Raw genomic sequence first — 25737 nt, 5'->3', positions numbered from 1 at the left:
AACAAGTGGGGATACCTAAGTGGTTAATTAAGAGCTGTTGGGGCGCCGGGAGAGCCTCCTGAAAAATCTCTCTGATGTCTGCCGTGTCAAGTGTCTCTCCCAGACTGAGCAGCGAGAGGTGGCTGCCACACTAGGCTAATTACTGGGGAAGGCAGGGAGCAGCTGAGGAGAGGAGAGGGGCCTCTAAATGAATCACTCTCTCCAAGAATCTAAGCATTTGCACACACACACACACACACACACACACACGGTGGCATACAAATATTTGGGCAATCAAACACGTTTTGAGCCTAGCTGCCAGGACGGCTTGCTCCATTGAGCACAAAGAGGAGGTATCAGGGGTTTACTCAATTTGTGAGGGATGTGAAAGGGTTAACTACACCTGGATGAGAATGATGCTCTGACAGTGAGGAAGGTGTGTTTTCATACAGAGGGCAAGGACAGAAGATAGTAGAGAGAGAGAGAGAGAGAGAGAGAGAGAGAGAGAGAGAGAGGAACAATAGGCATGTTACGCACATGATCAAAAAAATAAGCTGCTCATACAAAGTCCTGCTGCTGTAACTCAGCTAATGCTGTCATTCTTTCCTTAACTGTCTCATCTGCGGAAGAAGATATTCAGCACCATACAGCTGCATGGCACGTGTGTACACATACTATAATTAATCAATAAGAAACCAATTGAGAAATGATTGTGTTAAGAGCACCTTTTCTGCCATACATATGCAATGATGAATGGATTGATGGGTGGATAGTATAGTTTTTGGAGTGAGTACTATTTTGAATATGAATAAACACTAGAAAAATAACCTACCTGCTGCCCATTCCTACTTAATGCCGTGATTAAAAATGTGCACCTTCCCCTAACGCTATAAAGTGCCAAAAGGAAGTGTACCAAATATGTCCCTTTTAATCTGCAGAATTCCCTATTGCAGTGTCAAAATTCTGTTCAAACGAAAGTAATGCCAGGGAGAAAGGGGCTGAACAATGCTGCGGGATGCAGGCAATAGCTGCCGTGAAAGCCTATGCTGATCATGATACTTTGGACCAGGCCCTTGAATGTGCTTGGCTCCGTTCTCCTTCCTTCTCTCTCTGCCTCCCTCTCTCTTTCTGCCTATGACTCCAGACCATCCTACGGAGGGAGCAGAGGGAGGAAAAGGACTAGCCGAGGGAAAGATAGACAATAAGGGTTTTAAAGCCTCGAAGCTGCCTACAGCAAAGCCGCTTTCCAGGCAACGAAGAGCCAGGCAGCCGCTACCAAGCTAAGCGCTCCAGCCACATCAGCCATGACAGAAGGCTGGCAGAACAATCATCTTAACAATATGGCTGAGTCGCTGACCCCACACTGAATTGGGGCTATCACTCCAACTATGGCTAGTGTTATAGTTGGCTTGCCGCTGGCGCTAATAGCTGAACAGTGAGCCAGGCCTTGGGCCAGGCTGGTTGTGGTGGGACTAGGGTTGTGTTGGTTGTCGAAGGAATGCTGAGGCAGTAAAAGTGTGATCGGTTGGCGATCATTAACATAAACAAGATGACAATTTATGAGAATCACAGTGGAGGTGGTAATGGATTTAATGGGAATGACAGTGATGATGAATTATCAAACTGTATATATATATATATATATATATATATATATATATGTATATATATATATGTATGTGTGTGTATATGTGTATAATAGATGTGTGTATGTGTGTATATGTGTATATAGTATATGTGTGTATATATGACTCCAAACTGTAAAAATACCTGCAATTTGCAATGTCATCATGGAACACATCCGTTTGACCACCACATGCAGACCATGTGATCCATGTTTGCTCACCCACAGACTAAGAAATGCTGTAACAAAACTTACACTCACCAAATGACTGTGTGCTCTTCCATATAATCAGTCACTTTGAAAGAAAAGCAGGAATTGGACTTCACAGCTCCAATTATGTGCAACTGCAAATCCATAAATGTTCTAAAATACCCAGACCTTGCAGTTATCACAGAAATACTATAATTATTTTAATTGACCGGGCTACTTCTATCAAGCTGGAAACCTGGGTATACCTTTGTGAGCTGAGAAGGTGGCAATTATATGTTTCATTATTGTGTGAGCTTCTTTTTTTTTTTTTTTGGAGAATGCTTAAGGATTTGGGTGAAACAAACGTGCTATTAAACGATTTCCTCTTGTGTGTGTGTACTTTAAAGTGTCACATACTGCTGTCCTTTACATTTTAAGACAACACACTGTTTGACTTAAGGTAATGTACTGTAGCACAAAAGAAAAATAATAACTAATAATTTAAGAGTCTGCTGCAATAGTGTGCTGTTAATCAAATCTCAGGTAGAGCTAAATAAAATATGATCTGAGAAAAATGTATTCATGCTAAATAAAAGATATGAATGAATATATTATTTTTTTATATTAAGGATATCAAAACAATAAATGTCAACCATATCAACATTCAAGCTTTAACTAATCCTGTCATCGTGTTACTTTTTTCATAAAAGTCACCATTCAGAGCACAGGACAGATGAAAGAATATCTACAAAAGTTGTTTGCAGGATAATATGCAGTTCAGGACCATAAGTAAAAGAAAGGAACATATACTTCTGTCCTTCCTCTGGACTTTTATTCCCCTATAATTTTGTAGGATTTGTGTAAAATACAGACTCGTTATATTATTTGAGTCAAAAGCAGATATTTGCACAAGGGCTGAAGTCCCCAGACTGAAAATGAGAGGTGTAAGAAGACATGGCGGGGCCCCAGGGCGTGGGCACTGTCGCCACTGTTACACACATAAACACACAAAAAGGAAAGGAGGTGTCTTGTCATGCTTGTGTTTATGTGCGTGTGTGAGTATGTGCGACCACAAAGGGTAGCACATTGTGCCCAAAGGATCACAGCTGCAAACAAGCACACACACACACACACACACACACACACACAAACACACAATGCCCTAGTATGAAACAAGAAGAAAAAGCCACATAGCCAAGATGGTAGTTATGTTAGTTATGTTACGATCTGAAAACTACCTGTACATTTGAAAATGTATTTAAATCAAACAAGGCAATTGCAATAACTGAGACCAATACACCATCATCTAACAATTTCTAGTTAATTGACTCCAGAAACCAACAATTTGAATCAGTCACCATGTAAAGTGTACTAACGCACCACCTCCAGCTTTCCTCATTCGTTCACTTCACCACATAATGAACTGTTGGTGGGAGTATGGAAGACTTGTAAGTATCATACATGCTCATGGTTGTGTATTTGCATTCTACTCACTTTGCTTTTCTTTTTTTAATGAGATGAAAATGAAGGATTTCACTTTTAATGCCACATTTCCATGCCTGCCACGCTTCACGCAGCCCTGCGAATAAACACTGGTATCAATGGTTGGCCAGAAAGTAGTGCCATAAAGCCTGCCATGAAATTTGTTTATCTAGCTGCCGGATTGTTTTCAGCTGGGGATATATGGCATAATAATGCAAGAACTGTGGGCTCTGTAATTAAGTCTGTCTTCAGATGCTTTCGAAGCAATTCATTAACACAGTCGCTCACTCTCAGCTGAGATGCAGAAAGCAATGCCATTCATTATGCAACAGAAGTTAATTTATTAGATTATATTTGTTTAAGTTTTTGGCCAACCAAGGACAATTTTTTCTTTCCAGTTTGTTAGAATTAATATTTCCCATTACGCGTTTTGCAATACAATAATTGGTGTTCCAGAGTAAAGTCATTAAAAGCTACACCATTATTTATTTATTTCAGTTTGTGATTGTTTTCCAGAACATTTTGGATACTAGGTCAATTTCCTCATCTTTACAAAAAGAGACATTCTATATTGTTTGGACATGTATTAAGAGACTACACATGAAGTTGTTTGTACTTACGTTGTTTTCCCATATCTTGGTTAATAATCGAATACAACAATTCATATTAGGGATGGAGTAACAGTGTGAAGGCAGTACAACAAAAGTGTAAAATGATGTATTCAACGAAGGCTGTAACTGTAGATGCAGTCTGGCCCCTACTGTCAGTTTGCCTGAGTGGAACATAGTCCTTGTTGTACCATGTGAAACGGATCACGTTTGAATTTAGACAGATGCCAAGAGTAAAGCTTGATACCTTCTTGGATGTAAAGTGTTTCTTGCCCGAAAAATATATTTGATGAAGTGCCACCAGATCGGTCTTGCTCGCACATGGCTCATCTCTTTTACTGATGTTGTTACTAAATATTCAGAATAGCAAACACACTTTGCTCTGTTTCCCAATATCAGTCAGGTCCAATCTTGCTAAAACATAACATTCCAGAGGATGATGCAACTTTGCATTACTTACAGCTAAGTGTGATGTTTGGATAAGAAGACAAGGAACTGCTTCTGTTGTCACCACTTGTTAAAGACCAATGGAGTAACTTTGTTTGACTTAAGACGCTCATGTAACAATACAAGTTGGTCCAGGTTCTATGTCAAATAAAAACCACGATAACGGCGTGTAAGTCACTTGAGGTTTCCCAATACATAATGCTTGCAATAATTGCAAGATAAGGCACATATTGCACCTTGTCGTCAAGTATTCTCATGGTGATGCACAGTCAAAAAGCCTTTTTCCCTTCTTACATTTTGGACACTTTTCAATTTGCCGCAGAGGCTTAGCCAACTTTAAAGTGCCTACAAATTATGAAATGAGGCTTTTGCCCCTATTGCGCTCTTGCCAATTGGCTGCCTATGGCAACACATTCAAAGCTAAAAGTTGTTTTTTCAAAGCCAGGCCAATTAAAGGATATGAAAGACAACATAATTTAAACTGTGATCGTTTGGCAGAACCTTGGAATGAACAGTGGCCCCTGTAATGGCCCATCTAAGGGTGCTTCTGACTGCTCTGGAGGGACACTAAACATTTCCCATAGAGAGAGATAGAGTGGGGGGGGGGGGGGGGGGGGTCTGCATCATGTTCTGTTTGCATCTGATGGACTTTCTGGGTCAGCAGTGAGAGAATACTTATTTGCATATTGAGCACACGCTTCTGAACACACATTTTATGAAGTGCTTCAAGAAGGTGAAAAAACTAGCTAATAAAAAAACAATAAAGATAATGCCATGGCTAGATGCATGTCAGTGATCTAAAGCATACTTTACGTAAGGGAACCTCACAGTCATTCCTTGACAAAACAGTCATCTTATTTACAAGGCTCACAATAACCCTACGCAAATGTCGAAAAGAGGAATAAAGAGAGGGGAGGGAAAAAAAATAATTAGCATATTAATCTTTTTTATGCCGTCATCTCTCAGGTCCAGAGGACCCACGGTGTAATTTAAATCTAAATGCTTTCCCTGGCATTAGAATTCATTTTAGATGGGTCAATTGTTCCATAATAAAGGGATAGAAGGTGTACTTCATGCAAGAGATTTATGTTTGCCATTTGTTCATATTCATGTGCTACTGAATACCCCTCAATTCAAATGGTGATGGCAGCTCATATCAGTCGAGCTCCAGACCTACAGATCACTAACCGGCAGCAATGAATTTCATTTGCGGAGGACAAAAAGAGTGAGGGAGGGAGGGAGAGAGAGAGAGAGAGAAAGAGAGAGAGAGAGAGTGACGTCGGGGGGATCAGCTCCCCAACACAGTTTATTGATTTTTTTTCCTGCTCGACAGAAAGCCTGTATAACAGCTCTATTGCCCTCATAATGATTAGTGACAAAAGTTTAATTAAGCAATTATGAAGCCAATAATAGAGTTGTCTGGTTTGCTTAGCTTTAGACTGTTTAAGACTTATCTCCCTCTCGCACATCACAGCAGCTGGAATGTGCTTGAAGAGATTAATGCCGCGAGAACACAGATGCCCACTTTAATACAGCGCCATGATGCCTTTGAATGAAGTTGAGAACACAAGCGTCTCTTTATCAAATTACAAGTCTGCTTTTCATGAATATGGAGGAAAAAGGGAGGAAAAAAATGCAGCAATGGCTTCAAGGTGTAATTATAAAGACATACAACAGAAAGACACACAATTCCGTTTTAGTAATCTCCCCATATGAAATATGCATGATAATGTATCACTGAATAAAGACGTACAATGTTCTAAGAGGCTTTGGCATTTTACATTTGCTCACACAATTGGATATTTTTCAATGTTCCTTAATGTTATGGGCAATCCCCCACCTCTCTTTTTTTGTTTCTGCTTTTTTATTTTCTGAAAATTGATTAGATTATCTTCCCTCTACATAAAGGCAGCAACAAACGAATGAGCTTTCAAGAGATAAACTTGGCATTTAATTGACTCATGGGCAATTTACATAGATATCTGTAAAAGAAAAGGTGATATTCAACACAATGTGGTGAATGAAAGAACAAATAAGAACACCAAATAAGGTGTGGGCATATGTTATTAAGAATAGTTTGGTCATTAAATTGCAGTTGAACCAAAAATATCAAAAATGTCACACTGTACTACTAAGTACCCAGACATTACCCAATATTATGCATTACACACATTTTATATACTACAATTGCATTGCCACTTAATCTCTAACAGCACATATTTGTTAAATCACAAGCTCAGATCTGTAAAGCAGATGAACTGTGAGTGGACTTCAGTGATTCCACTGCATTAGAGGAAAGGCTATATATATGGCATGAAAGAGCTGTACTGACTATACAGTCTGAAAAAAGTCCTCGGTCCTCTGAGATTATCCACATTTACTATAAGCGCAGCAACACAAAGTTGTGTGCTGTGACGGCCTAAATCCGAGAGGAGGCACATGAGCAAACACGCTGAACAGAGGCTGCTGTTATTATTACAGCATATCCAGTATTTATATGTTCTGAAATAAAACTATTATAAGAAGGGAATCTTAGAGGGCTCTGGGACATGTTTACACCGTTTTAGATAATGCCTGCTCTTGCTCTACACATTGAATCGCAGATTAGTCTAATATAAAGTACAACAGTGTGTCTGTATAAAAGGAGGTCAAACTCGGTTGAATTTAATGGGTTTTCTGAGTATGGTTTTCCAGTTTTAGATTCTTTATTCACATAGAGTCAGCCAAAAAAAGTGGTCTGAGTTGGAGAAACACGCCTAAGTACAGTGAGGGATCTATTTGATGGCATGCATATGCACGTGTAACATTCATAATCTTAAATTTGTTAATGAAACTTCATAGACTATGTGACGGATAAAACACAGATGATCCAAATACTCATGCCAAATACTCAGCCTGTTTGGCTGCTACGTGCACATGCATATCTGTCTGCATACAATTAACTCCAGTGTCCTCCTCTAAGACTGACTTTGTAATACTTTGGGTTGAATCTTTAAACCTAAATTGCAGCCCTTCTCAAGGTAGAGGTCACTTCAGGTCTCCTCCAATATCTCCTTCTCAGTTGGGTGTGTCAGAGCAAGGCGAAGGGTGCTCGCTGAAAGACACAAAGCAAAACAGAAATGAAGAAAAGGAGAATAAGCACAGCACAATAAGCACAATGTCCCACACCACATGCTGCGTTGTGGGATGTTGTGCTCTCGCCCTCCTTTTCTCTCTTTCCCTGTGGCTTCCTAGGACAATGAGATGACATGCTGAAGGTGGGACTGCATCTGGCATCATATTTAAACAGGGCTGCCACATCTCAGGAACACGGGTCGTTGCCAGATTGCAGGCTAATTAAGGAGCTTCTTGGATGACCATCAGTGCCTGTCGGTGGGCAAGGTAGCAGGCTGAGCCTTGCTCTGCCACACTCCCACTGCGAGGCCTTGAAAAGACGAATGGCCACTGAAACCCCCTCGGGACCTCATAATACTACATATTTTCCTCCAAAACAAAAGATGTCCCTTATGGGATTCCTATTTCCCTTTTCCCTGTGTCCCCTCCCCCCTTTTCAAACAAGTGTAAATTACCTTGCCTTTTGGATAAGTGCTCAAGTGGCCTGTCCACACACATTAGCCAATTGTCGCTAAAACAAATAGGCACTAAAATATGTATTTCACAGATGCTAGCAGCTGAATGCAATAATTAGCAGTGATATAATATGCTGTGAAGGTTATTTAATGACTTTGTCCTCTAATTTTGCAATAAATAATTATTTAGTATAATTAAAGGATCGAAATGTGATGAAATTATGGGCTTGGCTTCAGGGGAAAAGACCAAAGCTGTTATTGTGTTGACAGATAATCACCCTGTTAACTACTTAAGAGATAACATCTATGTGGGTACAGTTTGACTTGCTATTAATTGCAATGTAAAAGTTCTGCTTTAGCAAGGAGGGCTCAAGCGAGAAGCCTCTCCATTGTTTTTGTATTTGGCATAATGCCTGTTTATGACAGGCAATATAACATAGCAAAGTACGACCGGTTTGACAGCGAGTGGGAAGCCGGAATTGTTTACTTGACTTCATTTCTTTTCCCACTTGCTGCCTTTATTTCGTGCCACTGTGAGAAAAGCGGAGGGAAACAAGATGTGGTTGAAAAAAAGCAGCTGGCTGGCTGCTTGGCTAATAAGATGCCCATCATGCTAGCTAGCGCCGCTGATTTGTGTCTCCCTCTAACTCTCTCCATGATTACATTCTAAGAAGCCCCCCCCCCCCCCTCCTTCTCTTTTCCCCCAGCTGATCCTCGTCTTGTTACGTGGCATTAATGACACTTCAGTCATTGTGGCTTTCAAGCAGAGCCCTTCCACAGTGAACAGAGAGTTGACATTTCCTGACATTTTCCCAACTAATTACAGTACAAATAATTAAGCATGTTCCTCTATGTAACAAATGAAGGCTAAAGCCGTCTGTCAGCCTGGGCCATGATTGATGACACTCCGGGAGACTTTATCTGATGGGTCCTGCCACGAGGTACAGAGGAAGCAAATTTATTAGAACGAACAATGCAAATTTAGAGTCATCTCATCCAGTTATGCGCCAAGGCAATATCCGTGTCAAGGTGAATGTGACAATGAAAGCAAAATATTAGCATTTTGTGGAGCGGGCTGAAGGGGAAATCAGAGCACTGAGATGACAGGCCTAATTATTTTGGCTCACACAGGCCAGGACAGCTGTTTCTGGTGTCCTGAACAAGCCTGTCACACAGGTAACCAAATAGGGTCCGCGTATGAGCCTCTGTATTCGACACTCCTCGGATGTGTCTGCCACTAATGACCAATGCTAATGTCGCTGCCATGTCTCTAAAAACGAGAATAAAAAAATGTGGAGGTGTCAGCATTCAGGCTTTTTTTTCCCTTTTTCATCAGTCAACGTGTTGCTTCATAATTATGTGATATTAGAATAAATCCTGCCTGTTACCTTTTGGCCAACCTTTTTCTATATGATAAGTTAGAGCATTTTTTCTTCCATTTTTGCAAAGGACAGTATACAAACATCTCCCCAAACGGACAGCTAAAAATAACTGAAAAAAAGATTACCATTTGAACTATAAGATCTTTTAAATTATTGTATTTGTTTGTATTTGTAATAGCATTTTTTTTTCATAGTTAGTTTTTTGTGTCGGTATCAGTGAATGAAAAAACAATAATGCAGATGTTTTCAGTGTTTAAGGAATTGTATGTACTGCACATATAATAACAATAATAATAATAATAGTATTATTGTTATTATTATTATTATCATAATCATTTTAATAATAAAAACCTGGTAATATTATATTTCGCAGTTGCTCATGAATGTATTATGAACATATCACCTGTGTATCACAGTGAATGAGTTTTAATGAAAAAATATGAGCATGCACAATAAACAATAATTAAAGATCAAACGTAAAATGTAATGCAAGTATGTAGTAATCTGTGAATTAAACAACAGTCTCATTGAAGCTTTCTCCTACTAAACCACCATGAAAAGATTAAACAAATAGGTGTTAAGGTCAAGCATGAGTGCTGCTAAAAAGAAAAGTACATCTTTAATGGTTATTGTTAAAGACAAGTATTTCCTGGCATGTGCTCCGCTCTTTCTGCATTAGAGAGCTACTTGTGATATATGAACCAACAATGAACAATAGGCTTTGGCTTTTATGCTACCAAATAGCAATATGTTGTCTGCATACATCTGTGCTTTGGGGAATACAAAGGTGGCCGCCCACACTCATAATGAATCTAGAATTTGTACTTGGGGGCATCCTCACAATGGCTCTTAAGGGGCAGGCAAATCCGGATGGGTTTGGAAAAAAATCTACATGGGGATCAAAGTTTGCTGCTTAGTGGCTCACTGGCTGGCTTGGAACAGATGGGCGTCGGAGGCACTATGAGCCCATTGAGATTCAGGATCCAAAGTGGCTACTGCTGCTGCTCTGTACACACAGGCAGATGATGCCTTTGTGTCAGTGAATTGCTGATATGCATTTAGGTAGCTAGGATGTGGGCTTTTTTGGATTATAACTGCAGAAGTAAAGCAAAAGACAAAGCAGCAGTGAAACAGGAGTTAGTTTAAAGCAGAGGATGTTTAGAGATTCACTCACACAGGTTGAGTAAATATGCAAGTTTCATATTCCTTGGTTGTAAGCATTGTAATTGAGTTTGTGTATCTTAAATGAGAACAACAGGCACCCCTTTGTACACTTTGCCACAGCTTTTTTGCTTTTGTTTTGTCTCTAAAACACCACAATTAGCAGCAGCTTTGTAGGCTATACAGTCCTCTGCTGTATATCTCCTTCATATTGACAAAACAAATTGCTTTGTGACCTACAATAGCTATGTTATAGGTGTTATATACAGATTTGAACACATATTATAACAAGGTAAACACTGGGTGGATTCTTTTTGACTGTGCCATCTTCGTCACAAAATTGGATTGAATTAAAATTCCTCTGAGGCACATTTTAATTTTAAGCTGACAGCCCTCATTTAGGGTTTCCTCCTTCGCTCAGAATATTTTTTAAAGGGCAGAGTAAGACAGTGTCACTTAACTCCTGACCTCAAGACAGATGATGCAGGCACCAGGCAGTACAGACATTAGCTGCACTGAATTGAAGAACACACGCACACACACACACTGCGGACACTAAAACACTAGATACACAGTTTGGCCTGCACTTATGTTAGTGTACATTACGACAAATGCTCTAAAATGAATACATAATGCCACACCATGCACACTTGTTTTTTTGCATGCTACCACATGAACTATAGAGATGCAGCTTAATTAAATGTATATGTTTACGTTAAGCAGTAAAGAAAAACCTTGTGAATGAATATCAGCGCACACATTGCCCCAGACGTCAGAGCCGTGCCGTTCCTTTAATGTTGAGAGCAGTGACATTGCGGCTCTCTAGGTTCACTGTTGACAGCTTTGAAATGCCATAAAGTTGAGCAGAGTTCAGAAACAGTGACTCAAAGCCTGACTTTCTCCTTCCAACACGACAATTAATTCTTACAACACAGAATGTTGGCACTTCAAGCAGGGAATAAAAGCATTTAACAATGTAAAACAGGTTTAACATTTTCTGTTACGGTGACATCAGTGATCTTCGACAGTGTCACACGGGACTCAGTGTTTTTTTGTTCCAGCTGTGCACAGTGGTGCTGATTTAGCAGAATATTTATTTTTTGGATGATAGTTTTTGGTCAGTTGGTGGTTCGTTTCAGTTTGACTTCAATTCTTTGCATGTGAAATCGAATCCTAAAGTTCAATCTTACTACTCAGATCTTGTTCTCAAGTAAAAGTAGAAAATAAATACTCTGTCACATGTAAGAGTTTTCCAAAATGTTTCCTGATTAAAAGCACAAAAGTATTGGAATTAAAATACGTATACTTAAATTCGCAAAAGTAAAAGTACTGCTGATGCAGAATGGCCAATTGCAAAATAACTTATTTATATCTTTGGATCCTAATTATTTATATATTAATTTGAATCACTTAAACATTGAAGCTGGGAGAGGCGGGACATATTGAAACTACTTATTCTTTATCTGCTGGGTAGCTTGCATATTTGCACCTACGTTTTGTGGAATATATATTGTATTAATGATCTGAATCTGCAAAATAACTACAACATAATTTGATTAATATATATATATATATACATATATATATATATATATATATATAAATCAAATTATTGCAGTGGAGTAAATAGTACAACACTTGCCCCTGAAATGTATACGAGAGTAGAAGTTGGAAGTCCACGTGGTATCTCAAAATTGTACAGAGCTTGATAAAATGTATTTAGTTACGTTCCACCACTTGTCTTTGCAAATATATGCATATCCAGGTCAAGATAAATACAATGCATGCAGAACTTATACATTTAAACTTCTGACAATGTTATTTTTACAACCATGGTTCTGCAGCACATAGTGTCAGGGACAGTGGGGGAAGATTTAGTGAATCCACTAAATTTCCAGGGCTAAATATCTTGGCATGACATGAAGCCAACATAGATAACTAAGGTAACGCCGATAAATTACAATAAATGTCCCTGTTGGATTTCTATGATTCTGAAAAATGTGTAATTTTGCAGCATGGCAGTATTCGGCACTCCATCACGTTGTGGTTGGCGGAAGAAGAAAAGACAGAAGGAGACAGAGAGAGAAAGAGAGAGAATGCCTCAGGGGCTAGCATTTAACCTGCCCACCAATCCCAATCAATGTCATTATTCCTTCCCACTCCATTTTATCAGCTCCTAGAGACTGTAGTTTCCTAGAAGTGACCGTTGTTCGGCGCTCTATGAAACAGTCACAGGGCTAATGGGATGAGATGCAAAGAATTATAAATGCTGACAGTAAATCATATTACATCCCTAATAAGCATTAACTGGATAACTGGGTCAAAGCTGTATTATCTTAATTGATTTTTCTAAAGAAACCTGACAGTGAAATGTCAATGCTTGAATATTTCTTCATGCATCATTAAAACAAGATTGGCTTTTAACAAAAAGGTAGGGGGCGGGATCCTTTGGGCTGAATTGATTCTTGCTCGAGGCTGCCTTGCACAAGTAAGTGTATTACATAAAAATCTATACAGGATATTAAAACAACACCCATTCTGCAAGACAGTTACAATTAAAAGCTGACACCCACCCATGCTTTTGTTTCTGCCACTGCTGCCTGCCAACAAATACATTTCAGCCCTGTGAGTCGCTGCAATCAATGGGTGGACTGTATAAACGCCCAGAACTCTTATGTTAGCTTGGTAATAGAGCTGTTGCTTCCTGAACAGTGACAGCCAAGGTTTCCTGCCAAACTGAACTCATCAACCAGCGCTTGTATGGCACTGATACCCTCAGCAAAATGAACCCAAAGTGAAAAAAAAAATAATAAAATGATATAAGATAAAAAACAGAACTTCACCTACTTGTCAAAATGTCAACATAATTCTGGTCAATAACTGTGGTGTGACTTAAATGTCCTCAAATTCAAATGTATGGTTATTGTGTACATTTTTAAGAAATTGCAGATAATAATTGTAGCACACAAATCACAGTGGCAGCTGATTGGTGGCCCTGTAGAAATAAAGTGCAAAATGTCAACATACAGAATATCCGCTTTGAAAAAAAAACTTAAAAATAAATAATGAAACTAATAAATAATATAAAATATGGAGTCTTTTGTCAATTATAAAAAAAATGTTTTGCACCATTTACTGTCACTGTTTAAAGGTGAAAACAGCACTCATCAGATGTTTACAACATGATCTAAGCTTGATACTAGCTGTCTACTCCACATTATAAGCCTTGCTATCCACTATATTCTGTCAAACATCTGAAACTTGCTGTTCATATGAACCGACTTGTGATCTGAGGATTAAGGCAAAAGTGTCTGGTTGTTCGTACTGCTATAACTCATGGTCAAAACGTCAGCAGAAACCGCCTTATGCTGACAGCATGCAGAATCACTCAATGCATTATCAACTCGCATCTCAGGCGAAATTCAATCGGATATCTGTGAAATGACTCAGGGAATGTTTAACATATTAAGTTACTGCACCTTGGTGGGATGGGTCCTATTCTGAGGGTAAGCAGAGCTCTCCAAGATGTTAGGGTGTGAGTGTGTGGAGGGCTGGCGTGGGAGCGGGTTGGACTGGGTCAGTTGGCACGGCCGCAGAGCAAATGCTGGGAATAAATCAGTCTCACCGACATGGTGCATCTCATCAAGTGACATCCCGCGGTGTCCCCATCAGTTACGAACTAATAAAGACGTATGGGAGGAAAACAGAAGCGATCACAGCAGATGCCAAGGTGAAATGCATAGTGTCTGGAGAGACATGTCAGGTCTGAGGAGTCCATCAAGATCAGGATGATTACGGATGTCACTACTTTTTAAACATTGGGCTGATACAGTATAGAGGTATTTTCATGTGCAATAACTTTATATTATCATTTGTATTTAAATAGTGTGTGTGAGAGAGAGAGAGAGAGAGAGAGAGAGAGAAAGAAATGTTATTGTATGTTTCATATTTTTGATGCTTTGGCAATACTGTTTCTAAACATTCATTCCAATCAAGCAAAGTTTTCTTGAATTGAATTGAGGGAGAGAGAGAGACAGAGAGCACATGTGAGAGAGAGGAGGAGCTATGTGGGTATGTAGAACGATGTAATATTCATGACAGTCCTGGTGGAAGTTGTCTAGTCTCTGAGCTCCTGGAAAACACCACACGCTCACTCATACACACACACACATTGGCACAACAGCACAGTCCGGTGGTGCTCACCTGACATCTGCATATGCCATTCAGAAGGACAAGATGTGTCTGCATCAGTGATTTCTAAACACTTTGGGGTCAACAAATTATTAATATTTAGTATTAGCACTGATGACAATGTGGCATCCTCCTGAGAGTAGGGCAAAATGTTGAGCAGGGGCCATTCTCTTGACGTCAACTATGTTTGGCAGATGGTGCTGTCAGTTTAGGTCTTCGTTTATTCTTCCATGCATATGGCAGCATCTCCCCTTTGTTAAAAAACAAGCAAGCAAGCTCATGTATTATCTATGGGGCTGAAAAGCATGCAAACATAAGCAGGAATGTATCAGAGGTGCTTAAACTTCTGTAAACAGCCAGCAGTGGTTGTTGTAAATGGGAATTTACTGACAGAAATAGCAGAAACATATGGCCTGAGACAGGAAAAGGGCCTGATACCTGGATGGGATGCACTGGGGCCCACAGCGTCATGTTAATCACAGGATGTCGTCTGAAAGACATGGCAGCCCCAACTATGCGGATTACTTTTTTATGTTGCGCTACCTGACTAACAATAACACAATCCTGTCTTTTAACCACCTCACACTTGGCAAAATGTCCTCCCCCTCGTTTACAGAAAACATTTAAATTACATTAGCCATTGTGAGTTAGCCAAGGGTGGAAAAAATGTCAGATACAAGTAAAATTACAGAAGTAATACAAAAATGTAAACGTTTTCATTATACAGAAGAATTGCCCCTTTGAGCGTCATATTATTTAATTACTGGTTCATTATATTGAACCTTTAATGTGTAACTCCTAATTCATTGCTATAAGTGGTTAAATTAGAGCAAATTTTAGCAAATGTATAAACTGTTAAGTAGTTTAATCTATCAAATTAATCTATAACACACATGAAACAAGAAACATATTTTGTAAAATGATAATATAAAAAATAGTAACCAAAGCTGTGTACAAAGTGTACTGAAGTTAAAAAGTACAGTATGTCTTGCTAAAATGTGAAGCACAAGCGTTAGGTAGCTAATATTGTAATGAAAACATAATGTGCCTTCAGATTTTGCTCAAGCATAATACATACTTGCTTAGTGACATTACACTACTAGAGTTGCTCATCGGTCTCAGAATTCTCTCGATGTCAGCAGAGTTTTAGATCACATTGGAATTTAAACTTTAATGTGAGGAATTGTATTCTGACTTAAGAAATTGTGTCATATTTGTGTTTTATTTTCAGACACCTGTTCTTTGAAGTTAAGGCTTTTTGCAGTAGTACATACATACAGTACATATCCTCATCAACTTTTACACTGAGAATTATACATGGAATATATGTATCATGATAATTAATCTAAAGAAGCTAATCCTTCAAAAATGTTGTTATTTTATGTGGCTTCAAAACCAATGGATAACTAAATAGGTGTTAACAAACAGAATGGGACTTTGGAAGTGATTCAGATGAGGCTAAAACGGAAGGCACAACAGATTAAAATGATCCATATTTCTATAAAAACAACAATTACCTTTCTTTCAATATTTCATAAATGTTCTCTTTTATATTTCCCCTGGAGAAAATAAGGTTTCTTTTTGGGAGAGAAAGAGGGAGGAGGGAGAGAGACCTCAGTTAACTTCTGGAGTGTTAAACAGCGAGGGGTCTTACTCCTGCTTTTCTCTGACATGAAGCTGGGTTGGATAGAATCGACACTGGGGTTGAGCAGGCGGATGAGTGGAGATATGAGGGTCCCTGTGGCGACCTGGCAGGTGCCATAGCAACAGAGGGTGGGAAGATAGGAAGGACAGACATGGAGAGAGAGAGAGAGAGAGAAAGGATATCCCGATAAAGAGTGGGGGCACAGCACCAGCAGCGAAATCACTCGTGACAGACCCAAACACAGGTCGGCAGCTTTCATGTTGGAGCCTGTGTCTAATCTTTGGGAACGGAAAGAAGTGAGGGAAGGGACACTGAGACAGACAGAGAGGGAGAAGGTATGAGAAAGCAACAAAGACGGAGATCCTCAATAATTAATCATCAGATTGTTCGACGCAGTGGTTGTTTAGATGACAGCTGTTTTGATTGACAGATTTGGAGCATTTGATCTGCATGCTCTCTTGCCACTCTGCTACTGCTGGATCCTCTCTTTTGACTTCTCTCTTGCTCTCGCCCTACCCTTTATCCTTTAAGTCCTCTGCAAGTATAGCATAGGATTGCAAGGGAGTTGTAGCTGCAGGGTAATACAAGCACCTCCCTGCATTGGAATTTGGTATATACCAGGTTGTTCTAGGTAACGTGTACTTTACAACTCATATAACACGCTTCACTGCAGTAACAGACAGAGGATGGACTAATGTTTTTTTGAGTGGGGCAAAATACAGTATATTTGGATCAGTGCTAGACAGAACCAACATAAATAATGTTTTCCTATGAAAATTCAACAATGTAAACCATGAAGTTGAGCAGAATGAGACAATCATTTAGATAGCAGAGCTGGAAAATCAGCAGTTGATTTTAAGAGGTGTAATGCGAAGTGTAAGCATCTGTGCAGCTTGTTAGTGGATAGTTCGTTATTATATTCAGCTTGTTACTTACTTAAAATGCTACAATACTTAAACAGTATCAATCCACGGCTCACATCATTAGGACCATAATGTCTTTACAGATACCATGGACAGGATTCTGTTGAAATTAGTGAGACGTGTCCGTCGCCATCTGCTGATATGCCGCATTACAAAAGTTATTTCCAGTGTGTAGGATGGTGGGAGTCCATCATTCAGCAAGACAGTGAGCGTTCCCTGCTAAACAGCGCCTTCATTGACCTAATAACTGGCAGCCTACTCAGTCACCAACATGTTGAGTAGTATTCATTATTCATGCTCATTAAATTCTGGGCCTCATACGAGCAAAGACTGCCAGCCTGCTGCCAAACTGTGTTGGTTTTGTGATGTGCCCACTTGAGACTTGGGGATTTAAAACCAGGACAGCACTTCTGAAAAACCAGCATACAAATACGGAGAATTCATTCCGCTTCCAGTTTAATTTGATCACATTTGACAAAATACACAATTATACTCACCTCCATTCTTTTGCCATGAATAGGATTTGGAATTAATAAACGGGAGAGAAATGTGCAACCCCCCCCCCCCCCCCCTACCCCCCATGAAAAGCGATTTGGAGTCATATTCTGGCTTTTTGCATATGCATATTCATGGTGAGTTGATCGCATTTTTTTTTTGCCATTCCTCATCATTTATTCTGCAATGGAATTGAGCTTGTCAACAAAACCTTTTTTCAATGAAAGGTCTCTTTGATGCATTTAAAACAGAGCGATGCATCACATCTATTCAGTTGTTTTTATTGCAGACAGAATCGGCAGTCCTCCCATCTATCTCCATCACATTTGTGATTTTGGAGTGAAAACAAAGCACAAACTCAATATCTTAAGGCACAGCATGTGCATCTTGCATTAAGTCGCTTTCAGCATGGTTGTGATCTTGAATAGACCTGCTGTTTACTTTTTGCATGATTCCAGTACTACTCCAAAATGTTGATTTGTCATGATCTCAGCAGACAATAAAACATTGGAGGTTTGACATATGCTTGGAAGGAGCCATGACAAGATGAACCTGAAATGGCGCACTAGAAAAAGAAAGCATGCTATAAATGTGCATGCCGCTTACAAAGAGGAAAACAGCAATATAGTATGCCTATAAGGGAAAGAAGCAATGTTTTACATGCCTTCTACATTCAGAGCAAAAGTGTTACAAGTGCACTACGATACAGTTCTCAGCCAGCGAGGATGTGAAAGGAAAGATAGGAAACAATTATTTATCAGGACACGCATCCGCAAAGTACCAGCATCTGTCTGCACCATTTCCAGGACTGCAGGGCAATCCATATTTGTCTCTCCTATACTCAAATCCCCAAGAAAAATACCCACAGTTCCAGCTCAGAGAGAGGATTACTGCTTTCCCATATGTTGTCCTGTGCAGACACAGCCATATCAATCTAAGCCTGGTCAGTTGCTCTTTCATATACTCCTAATGTACTGGAAAGCCTTCCACAGTCGGCTGCCCCTCACTGCTGGTCCTGAACAGGTCTCAGTCCCAAATTCCACAATGGAGAACAATCAGGCTTTTCTGTTGGATTAGGAAAAAGGGGGGAGTGAAAACCCCTGGTGGCTGATTGTAGTCTGGTAAGGTTATGTTTTAATACTGAGGCACTTCAGCGCTGGTTCTTTGTGTGGAAACTGTGTCAGAAACAAGAGGTCTAAATAAACAGTGAGGCCCACTGGAGCCCTTTCATTCATCATGGCCTCCTCTGACAGCGGCGTACCGAGGAATTATCTGGAATCATCTTCTGCGGGCTCCGGCGAATGTAAGCTCCCTCTCCGATTTCCTCCCCGACCTCGAAACTGAGGCCAGCCATGTGAAACACACACACACACACACACACACACACACACACACACACACCACACACAGGAAGAACTGTGTGGTCTGTGAGTGCATACTGTTAATGTGTGTGTATTGTTCATGTGAGGCTAAACATATAAATAAGTGCATTATTAAACCTCGCAACAAGCATCACCGATGGCCAAAGCACACAACTGCAGTCATGTCGAGCATGATATGAGACTTCTTTGAGGCAGCGTTCGCCATGTTTGCAAAAGATCAGCAGTTATGCATCGCTCTATCTATCATAAGCAGATTCAAGATGACAGCACACGTTTTTATGAGTCACAAACTAACAATAGGCTCACTTGTGAGACATGAGCTCAAATATTAGTTTTGAGCCTGTTCTTTGAATTTCTGGGGTTAGTTTGGATTACTACCTCTAATCTAGGCGCTAGTACGGTGGGGGAATTTCCTGGAGTCAATGAGATGGGAGTGTTTCCGAACAAACAAGACTTCAAAGGGTGTGTGCTGTGCAGAAAGGTAAGGTTGAAATGCAAACATGTATTCATTTAACAATATATTTTTCTCTCTCTCCCTCAAAGCATCTCTGTGCTTGGATCAAACGCTTAACCTTTTGACCGTTGAGAATTCCGAGGCTGGGTTTGATTTCTTAAAAGAAACTTTTTTTCAATCAGCAAGCTCAGTAACTTGTGGAGAGTGCACACTGCTGCCTGAAACGCCACTTGTTTGGAGATGGAAAGGAACAAGCTATTTCAGTCTGAGACATCAACTTCCAATTAGTTCTACTGCATGCATATTCCTTTTTAGAGATGTAAACTACATCACTTAATTTTGTCCCTTTATGTCTGCAAGCAAACGTATCATGTGGTAGCTGCAATGAAAGATTGTGAAAACAAAGTAGTACTTTTTAATTCATATACCAAAACAAATTATTGTAGTCCTATTGTCCCCTTAGAATCCATTCAAACAAGCATGTCTGACTTAACCTTAAAAGGGGTTTGTTAAAACATTAACAGCAGTCTGGATTTGGGATAGCTAAAAGACTTAAAACAATAATAATGTAATAATATATATATATATATATATATATATTAGGCGTACACGGTGGAATTGTGAAATGTCCAAAGCTACTGTTCTAAGACAAAGAAACCTTTTGTATTCCTTGTTTACAAACTCCATCTAGTTCCCCAGACATTTAATTGAAATTTTGTCCTGTGGCTGATTGCTCAGGGCAAGTCATGCGAGGGCTGTAAAATCCTATTTCTGGAAACTGGTTCTTTCTTTAAATGGTTGCATGGTAATGCACTTAATATAATTACTGGATAAGCCTGTAATAACCTAATGACATGCCGCACTAATGTTTTATGATCTCTAACAGCTCAGTTCCGCCTTTGAAATAGATGATCTTCTATTGTGCTGTTTTTAGCTAACTCCACACATATTTCGGGTGGGCAACGCTACAAATCCGGGGGAGGTTCTGAGGAATTTATAAGAAATAATTAAGAACAGATTTGGTATGCTAAGCTCCTCCAGTTGAGTTAATGGGATATAGATGTAAACCAAAAAGGAAATATGGGGTAAATGCCCCAAAAAATATATATTGAATTTTCTATTAGATAAGCATACTGCCAGCTGTCTGTCTCAGCTAAGTAAAGAGAAAACAAATTAGCTGATTTCCAATTGATTCCTCTCATTTTAACTACAGCACTGCATATGAATGTTGTCATCACTATATACACATTAGAAGGGATTATCATCATCAGCTGGCACAGATTGTGTCCTGAACATCATATTTAGCTTATTGCTGCACTAAAAACTATCCAAAGTACTGCCTTCTATCACGCAGTCAACTTTGCCAAGAAATAAAAAATAGACTCACAGTGTGTATCATAAAACATAGTGTTTATGTCCCAGTTCTGGTTAAAGTTAGACAATCATATTCTTTGTCTCAAAATGCCTCTGTGAATGCAGTGACAGCAGATATATTTCAACAAAGAGCAATGTGTTTTGAAAGCAGTGTGAAGACGAGTTCAATATCATACACACAGTTATCAAACTGTAGCCCGTATCCAGTAATCTAAGATGTCACAGTCAGGAGCAGTTTCACATGTGAGACAGCCGTGATCTGTGTCAGGCAGTTTCCATCCCCAGGCGAGAGGTCACGTCGGTTGACTTCATCTCCCTCCCCTGGCTTCCAATCACTCAAACATAAATCAATACTGTTAATAACTGTTTGAACGATGTCTAAATGGGATATCTTGGCTTGAAGCGATATTAAAAGATATCCCCTTACCGGTGCCCCCTCTCACTCGCTCACTCACTGGAAAGAGAAAGAAAATCCCTGAAAAGTGTGCTCCAGTCTCAATTTATTGGGTACTGTCTTTTTTATATCTCCATTAGATTTATTAGCACAGGCTCCACGTTGTTTGCACTGATGTTCATTAGATGCAACACTACATTGTTCAGAAATTAGATTTTTTAAATGACTATGGTATCTTAAAGATGTGTAATTGAATCAATGCTTTGCCTGAACGAAGTTGTCTGTATTAGAGGAGAGTAATATATTTATTTTTTCTTGAAGCATCTTAATTTTTATGAAATATATGAGGAATGATAAAGCTTTCACATTCAATTGTAATATTAGACTTATGGCTTACCAGTCTCCACAGATGACTACCCCTTTTAATATTGCCCTTCAAGGCAGAATTTCAATTTTAGTCCGATCACACATAATAAGCAGACATCATACTGATGATGGCCCGCCCTGGCGAAAACAAAAAAAAACAGTGGCTCACGGTGAGGAATGATCAGGACTGCGAAGGTCAAAGCCACCGACTGTGTGAGACGGGCATCTTGGATATCATTCAAATTATCCGTTAATTAGCTTTCACACAACTGTGGTAATAACCTACATGCTTCGGACATCAGCAAAAGCACATTAAGTGTTTTAAAAGGTGTTTCTGCAGTCATGTGACCTCTATCTCATCTTGCTTTCATTTTATACGGGGGTATGCATCACTGGGCTAAGAGTATTTACTCTGATAGCGCTGCCACAATGGAATTATGTGAGCTTGTAAATAGAGTTAGCAGTCAGCTGATCTTGGCTTTTCATTATGAAGCGGAGGGTCTGTGAGAGAACTGCAAACTGTTTTGCTTTATGATCCATTCTAAAACCCATTGAAATGATGGCCATAAAATAATGCCATTACTACTATGTATAAAAACCTTACTGCTCAGCGATGCAGGATGATCATCAGCACGATTTGTAGGCTAACACTGAAGTAGCTACAGCACAGTGAAGGTAGAATGAAGCATGAGGGTAATGTGACAATGTAATACATAAAGTGTGACGGGTGTTTGTGGGACAGTGGAAGAGGCTTTGCTCAGTAGATTCTGGTCAAGGAATATTGTCCAATGAGCAGTTGTACATTACTTACATCTTTCATTTTAGAATAAAATGTTCATTGCAGCATTTCCCTGCAATTCTAATAACAGTCCAATGTAAAGCATGACACAATTCACATGAGTAGTATGTTGGTGCATTCCTACAAACAGATCCTTTGCCTCCAACATAAACCTGTTTCATACCCTGCAACAGATTTATATCATGGACATGATAGTCTAAAAACATTGCATAGTCATGAGAGAAAGCTCTTAGATTCCACAGAGATTGACTATGTAGAGACACAAAGCTTCTGCCAGGCACAAACAATGTGATCATCAATGATGAAAATAACAGGTAATCTGTTATTATTATTTTCTATTCCAGAAGAAGGGTTTATAAACACCGACGCATGCACGCACACACACACACGCACACACATACACACGTACACACACACACTTTAAAAAGTTTATGCTTTGCTGTAAAACTAAGCAATGGTGAAACTATGGTGACAAATAATCTGTTTTGCTTCAATGAAAAGTATGTATCATGGTGGGAGTCGAAAGCCAGGGATAAACACTGAGGGAACCCTCAATGGGCCCGAAGCAGGCGTGTGTCCAAAACTCTGCTGCTCTTTTTGCTCGCTGCCATCCATCCCTGTCCCCGCGTGGCTCTGTACAATTGTTACATACAAAAAAAACCTCTAACTGCTGGCTGTGCTACCTTAATGTGTAATAGCATGACACCCAAAGCAAATGTATAACAATGTTTGACAATTACAATTATCATTCTTAGTCAAGTGTTAGGTTGCTCCAATTGTATTACATTTTTTTTTAAATACGAAGAGGCTTTGGGTTGTATTTGATGAGTATTTTGTTTAGTTTTTTTCTAATATAGTTGGGATGGTCCAGTTCATTGTTGCTGCTGCAAAGACAGGAAGAAACAGAAAATGATGATGCACTAAAACAATTAACTGCTAAGGTGTTGAGGTATGTTGAATGTGTGATGAATATGTCACACACACACACACACACACACACACACACACCATCTTCCTGGAGTCTGGAAAGGCTCCACACATGAAAATGGCTTTGAAGAGAGCTGCTGATTACATTTCTAACACAATCAATTGGCCTTGCCTCCGAGCACAGGTATCATAATTTAATCTACGGTTTAATCACTGCATTAATGTGATTAATATGTTAATTAAATATGACAACAGCAAATACATCCTTTATGTCCCTAACATACCAACATAATATTCTGTCATGATTCACATCTGAATCCTCACTTTTTTTTTCTACTTTTTAAAAATCTATTGCTATTATTGTAATGTGTTTAAATCCCCATTTTCTATAAGTGTTACATTTCATAAGCACACTTCATATACACCTGCAGACACCAGCCACCTACAGTCACCATGGCCAATGTAGAGAGGCTTGCAAAATAAGCAGCTGTGTTTTCCAACTACCTTAACTGGATTTGAGTGTCTGGGATGGCCCTCCTCCAAAAGAAAGAAAGAAAAGGAAAGGCTCGAGCACATCTATCAATTTGCAAACCGACTTAAAAGTGTCAACAGTGGCACACAAGCCATAAGAAACATTCTGCTTATCCTACACCAATGCACCCCTTCATGTGATGTAATTTCATTCTCTACAAGATTCCCTCTCTTTGCCCCTCTTCTTCTGTCACTGTTGCACAGAGGGGAACAGAGAGAGAAAGCCAATTCCAACAGTGACAGAAAACTGCCCACTCTTCCCCCATAAAATTAGAAAAGCTGTTCGTGGTTTTTTTTTTTTTATCTTTCAGATTTCCTGGGTTTTATGGCTAAATACTAAAGCACTGGAGGCTGGTCATGCTTTAAGCTACTAGAAAAAGTTAAGCTTCAGCGTTGGGCAGCAGAGATATGGACTATAAGCTGACAAGTAATTAAACTGGCATATCTGTAACAACTGTCATCTCTTATTTCTCCACAGCCTGGACGTAAACCAAAGGCAAGAAAGCCGAAAAGGATGGAGTAAGAAAAAGAAGAAAAAAAAGCAAAGGGGGGCAGTGGAAGAGAGAGAGAGAGAGAGAGAGAGAGAGAGTCTTTACATTGCTGGGCAACTGCAGGGTATATCTCCTGCCGAACAGTTTAGCAGACTTGGGCATTTAGGGGATTGTGGGGGAGATCAAAAGGGTCAGGGATCCTTTTACCAATTAACAGCAGGGAGACGGACATCAAATAAGGTGTAAATTTCAGCTCTGCACTTTTCAGTGAGCTGAGCATGAAATGCATTCTAATGCTCTTTTTGAGTTTAGAGGCGGCTTTTGAACCACCAATGATGTCACCGCGGCTCTCCCAAAGACGAGCTTAATCGCTTCTCAGAATGGCGTGTAGCCATCGTGTCCACTGTGTAGGTGTCAAAGCGAGTGTCGAGTCAGTTATTGATAACAGCGGGACAATATGACTCTAGATTTAGAAAATCGGGGGGGAGACAATACACTTGCAGTGACAGAGGTTTGACCTCTTGGCTTGTGTGGCAGTATTAGGCTGTTATTGATAAATCTGCAAGCTCCGTAAATGAGTGATTACTTGAGTGATTTGTTTGGGTGAATTGAAATGTTGGGTTTAGCACTGAAGGCATCTCTTATTGGATTTTCATACTGCACAGCGGGGCAGCTGGTATACACATTTTCCAGATACCCTGATAAAGTGATCATGGGGCAAAATGCATCCAGGGCTGCGCATCACATGTTTCTGTAAGACTGTTTTTTACAGTTTGCCTTTAACAAAAGATTGGAGTGTTTTGACTGCATGATTCGTTCCATTATGTGTGGTTAAACTCCAAGAGATTCCATATAACACCATAATTAAACTCGTATAAGTGTTTGTAAGCAAACCCCTGTGGGAATTATGAGCTTCAGTTTGGATTATAAGCAAACTGATTATTATCATTTATTGAAATTAGATTGACAGCCTAATTCTGTGCTGTTCAGTTTTCATTTGAAAACATGTATTTGAAACGAGGAACTCTGCTTTCCTTATTAATATTGCACAACACCTCGTCATACAGCATTGACTGATTCTGCAACTACTTAAATTTAGGTGATGACTAACAGCTTCATAGCAAATTTGTCTATCAGCCAACCATTGAACCAACCATTGCCAACCACAGTTCCGATGTGAGGGTTCCGGGACAAGAGGATGTCAAATGTGTACATATTGTAAAGCCCTCTGAGGCAAATTTGTAATTTGTGATTTTGGGCTATACAAAAATAAATTGAATTAAATTGAATTGAACCATTGAATTGTTATATTTTTCTGGCGTGG

This window comes from Anarrhichthys ocellatus, unplaced genomic scaffold, assembly GCF_004355925.1.
Source record: "Anarrhichthys ocellatus isolate YVR2014 unplaced genomic scaffold, GSC_Weel_1.0 scaffold89, whole genome shotgun sequence".
Lineage (NCBI taxonomy): Eukaryota > Metazoa > Chordata > Actinopteri > Perciformes > Anarhichadidae > Anarrhichthys > Anarrhichthys ocellatus.
The sequence above is the reverse complement of the archived record's forward strand: the minus strand, read 5'-3'. Positions refer to the sequence as shown.